The sequence below is a fragment of the Formica exsecta genome, unplaced genomic scaffold (assembly GCF_003651465.1).
Source record: "Formica exsecta isolate Colony F162 unplaced genomic scaffold, ASM365146v1 scaffold325, whole genome shotgun sequence".
NCBI lineage: Eukaryota > Metazoa > Arthropoda > Insecta > Hymenoptera > Formicidae > Formica > Formica exsecta.
The window spans coordinates 4,635-10,058 of NW_021850507.1; positions in this window are offsets into that span (position 1 = coordinate 4,635).

A 5,424-nucleotide genomic window follows, 5' to 3' on the forward strand; every position below is an offset into this window, starting at 1 on the left:
CTAATTACGCAACAAATTTATCTTTTTATTGGATGTTAATTTTTATAATATTTAAAAATGTCTTACTATATAAATATCCTTAAATTAAAGATTTTGCAATAAAATTTTGATATTATAATAAATAATTCATTTGAGATTAATAATGATAAATTTTCATGTAAATGTCCGGATATAGGGACATGTCCGGCAATCGGTACTTTTATCTTAAGTACTTTTTGAGTTATTTTATATCTTAATCTAACATATTTTGATATAAAAATAAAATATCTCGTAAAATATTTAGTTTTCGATAATCTTACCGTAATACTTTTATGTACAGAATAATGAGACAAATCAATCAGTACACTTACATAATTAAACATAATAACATAATTAAATTTTTTTTTGTTTTATCATCCCAGAAAATTTTACAATCTGTCCATCGGACATTTAGCAAAGTTTACAGGGTGACTCTCATACAAGGAGTATAACCAGTGTTATAACCTTATTAATAATAGATCTGCAAGTATATATTACACTCGAGTAATTATGTCAGCAGGGTATTAAATATAAGCTAATCAGCTGCTAGGTCGCTTGGGAATGTTCATTTGAGCTTTGAACTCTCCCAGATTTGTTCATTAAATTAGTTGCAAACGCATTTGGATAGTCTATCAGTCGATAGTTAGTGCTGTAGTTCAAGATTTCTTTTTTGACACTTGGTATTTGTAACACATTATGTATGGCTTTATTTCTCATATACCACGGGGCATTTATAATTAAGCGTAGCACCTTCGATTGAAAGCGCTAAAGTATTTCAATATTGGACTTAGCGGCTGATCCCCAGAGTTGGATGCCATACGTCCACACTGATTTGAGTATAGACTTATATAGTAGGAGCTTATTGTCAACAGAGAGTTTTGACCTGTGCCCTATTAGCCAGTACATTTTGCTAAGCTTAAGTCCGAACTGTTTTTGTTTAGTAAAAATATGTTTTTGCCAGGTTAACTGCCGACCAAGGTGCATTCTCAGATATTTGACTGCATTCGATTGCGAGATCAGCTGATTGTTTAAGATGACTGGTGGACATGTGTTCCTTCTCGTCGTGAACGTGACATGTACTCATTTTGATTTATTGATTCGAATGTGCCACTTCTTTAGCCAGCATTGTATTTCAAATAGATTCGATTGGAGGAATTGCGAGGCAACTACAGGGTTATGATTTGTGACCACGACTGCAGTATTATCTGCAAATGTGGCTGTAGTTACTTCAGGGTTTGTTGGTAAATCTTTAGTGAACATTAGGTAGAGTACTGGTTCAAGTACACTTCCCTGGGGTACTCCTGCTTTTATTTGATGCAGGTTTGTTGTTGCATCCTGATATTTAACTAAGAAGTGTCTATCCTCAAGATAGGATTTTAGAATTTCATAGAAGGTGGATATGTGTCGCTTTATCTTATAGAAGAGATCAATATGCCACATTTTATCGAACGCCTGCGTTATGTCAAGGAACGCCGCCGAGCAAAACTTTTTACATTCAAGGCTTTGATGAATTATATTGACAATTTTATGGACTTGTTCGATAGTTGCATGTTGCTGTCGGAAACCAAACTGGTGATTCGGTATAAGCTTCTCGTCTTCAATAAATGGTAGCATTCTTCTGAGTAGCAACTTCTCAAAAACTTTAGATGTTACCTGGCAGCAGGTTGATTGGACGGTACGACGCAACCTCTACTGCACTTTTTCCTGGCTTAGGAATCATTAAGATTTGCGCCACTTTCCATTGTCGGGGGAAGAAACTGATTCTCAGAATTGCGCTATACAATTGGGTCAGATATTTAAAACCTACGTAGGGCAGTTCTTTCAGTATTTTTGCAGTTCTCAGATCATAGCCTGGACTCTTCTTGCAACTTAAATCAGAATGATCCTACTAACTTTATTAAGACTGAATTTTTTAGTTGGTAATACGGACTGGTGGGGTAGTTCAAGGAACCGATTGATTTCCTCCTCTTCTTCAGATGAGATTCCTCTGGGGTTAGGGGCAAACACTTTTGCTAGGTTATTTGCAAAAGTTTTGGCATTTTCATTGTGCTTCTCGCCCAGTTTCCAGTTTCAGCACGTATTGATGGAATAGAGATTTGCGGTTGTTTTAATTTTTTAGTTGTTTTCCAAAGCGAGTAGTCGGTAGCTTCTGTTGCGCCTAAATTTTTGAGATAGTTTTCTATTACTAGATCTTTCTCATTAGTTATCATAGCTCGTATTTCTTTTATTGCTTTATTTAGTTTAGTTTTAAGCTCAGTAGATAGACTTTTGCCACTGCTTCCTGAGTTTACGCTTACCCGCAATTTTGTCTCTCACTGCTATAGAGCAGGAGATCTCCTTACCATTTTTTGGATTCATTGGTGTTGAGTTCCAGGCTGCTTGTTGGATGCAGTGGTTGAAATGCTCAACTGCTGCTTCAACGTTAGTCTCTATCTTCAGCGGTATTTTTGTATCGATGGATTTTTCTAGAATTGCCCTAAAGCATTCCCAGTCGCTTTTTTTATTGCTTAGTGTTGGAGGATAATCTTTTTTGTGAATTTGATTACTAACTGATATGATAATAGGAGAATGATCGGATGACAAGTCCAGGCAGGATTCAGCTTTTAGGTATTTGCTTGATAATCCTTTAGTGACACATATGTCGATGACATCCGGGGTCTTATTTCTGTCGGTTGGCCAGTAGGTAGGTTGGCCCGTAGAGACGACCTCCAGGTTCATGGACGTCTTGGCTTTATATAATTCCCGCCCTCTGGGAGTTACTAGCCTAGATCCCCATTGTGGGTCTTTGGCATTAAAGTCTCCACCCGCTATAAAACGATGTCCCAAAGACTGAAATAATTGTAAGAAATGTGCTTCCTTAATGGCATGCTTGGGTGGACAGTAGACAGCCGATATGGTCATCGGTTCATTCCAGGTCTGTATTACTACGCTTGTTGCTTGGGTTTGTTCGTGGCAATATTTATCCACTTCGTGGTGCTTGATGCTATTTCTAATTATGACAGCAGTACCTCCTGTATGCGCTTTCCCATCCGGGTGCATTGCGTGATATATAGAATAATTGAGGATTTCCAAATAATTTTTCATTGTGAAATGAGTTTCGGAGATCAACATGATGTCTATTTTGTGTATTGTAATAAATGTTTGAATTTCTTGTCTATGTTGAGACAAGACGTTGGCGTTTCAGATTGCTATTTTGTAATGCGTGAACATTATGTCATTTTAGCAACGAGAGATGTTAGTAGGTTGAGCATGGTACTCATCTATTCCATAAGTCCTTTCATTATATTTTTTAAGCTCGACAATGTCATTATTTTGTAGGTTCTGTAAGTTATTGCTAAGCTGTACTTTATTTGCAGATTAAGGTTGTTGTACTTCATAGCTTGATGCTTGGGCGTATGTGAATCCAGGTTGAGTGATGTTACCTGACTGTCGAGTCGGAGTAGTCTTAGCCTCTACAGGATGATCTTGTGGCGTTATTTTTTTACGCAGTGCAGGGTACTTTGTTTTTTGCAGTTTTTTTGTACATTTGAGTACACTATAGTTGGCAGGATGGTTGCCTTCACATAGGACACATTTGACGTTTTGTGTCTTTTCTTTCCTTGAGCAGTTAACTGTTGCATGGTTGCTTGCACATTTTACACATCTTGGTTGTCGTGAACAGAAGTTTTTGGTGTGACCGTACCGCTGACATCGCGAGCATTGAGAGATCTCTCTTTTTTTGTTAGGAGGTTTAAAACGAATCTTCGTGTTTAGTAAAAATTCAATTTTATAAATTTCTTTGGTGTTTAAGTCGCTTTTAAGGTCGACAAAGAACATAGGTAAAGAAGCTTTGGTTACTCTATGCCGAATATTAGATATATTTATGACGCTATGGCCATGTTCCTCGATCTGCTCTCTCAGTAACCCTAGGTCAGCTGAACTGTGCATATTCCTTAATACTACTTTAAATAGTCGATCCTGCTTTTTTTGATATGAATGAAATTCAGTGTTTCTATCTTTTAACGCCTCAACTATTGAGTCGTATGCTTCCATGGAGTTGGCTTGTATCTTGACTTCCTTGACGCTTATTACTCTCAGGGTGTAGCTTTCTTTAGCTTCTTCTAATAGCTTAGTCATTGGGTTAATGTCATCAACTCCTGCGACGAATATTGGAGGGGGTTTTATTTGTTTTTCTTTATCCTTTTTTTTTACTGCCGATAGTCCTGTTCCTTCAGGTGGTTTATCCTGATCGTTCTCTTTATCTATTAGACTAAATCTGTTTGATGTTATAGCAGTGGAGCTGAGCTGTAATCCATTCTTACTTGTTTAGTTCTGTAATGTTGCTTGCTAGTTCTTTACTCTGGACTATTACGTCGTCTTTTTTTCTTGTGCGGGTATTCTTCGTTCCATCCTGGTTCATTGATGGTTTTTTCACTCAAAGTAGATGCATCACTGACTTCGCTGTTATTTGTGCTATTGCCGGATACTGGTTGTCATTTCCCATTCGTTTCCTCAATAGTTGCAGAGGACATGATTTTTGAGACCTGCCCAGTCATCTCTGCGTTTTTTGCTCGCAATGATTGCCTCCCCCCCCCCCAGAATCCGTGAGACCGGCCTTCGAAGAGGATGGATTAACCGTGTTGTTGCCCGGAGTACCACCTGGGGTAATATTTCCATTTGCGTTTTGATTCATTGCTTGCTGTGGTCTGTTGGTCCACGGGAAATATTTTATTTTCTTCCTACCCTACAACGTCCTAAGATAGTTGTCGAGCATTCCCCAATCCGCCACCCGGTGACGCGCTCTCTAGAAAATTTTAATGAGCAGTTTTGCTACTAGGGCACTAGGCTATTGCGTTATTACATTTGTGACACGCACGTTCCTGAGACTAGTGACGCGCTCCTTAGTTACGGCCGTTCGGCGCTGCGTTGCTAAGGAGCGAGCAGTAAGAGGGGAAACCGTAGGCGTGAGTCAAGAAATCCGGCCGAAAGTTGCATCTAAATCCCAGCACTGGTTTACTGTAAACAGACGCTACCGTGTATCATTTACCGGAGTGAGGACGTTTTTTGAAAATTTTAGAAAATGAATTCGAAATATCTCGTACGTCGGACCATCCTTTCGAGAGATGAACATATCAATCGAGAACATGGATTTTTCCGAATATAATAATATCAAAATGACACTGGTACTTGCACTTGATGTACAGATCTCGATATTTCATATGTATTTTTCGGCCAAAAAGGTGTCACTTTTAGAGACGCCATGTTTGTCCATGTTCACTGATACGCCGCTAGGCTATGCTGCTAGTCCGTTTTCCATGTTCACTGATACGCCGCTAGGCTATGCTGCTAGTCCGTTTTCCAGGTTCACTGATACGCCGCTAGGCTATGCCGTTAGTCCGTTTTCCAGGTTCACTGATACGCCGCTAG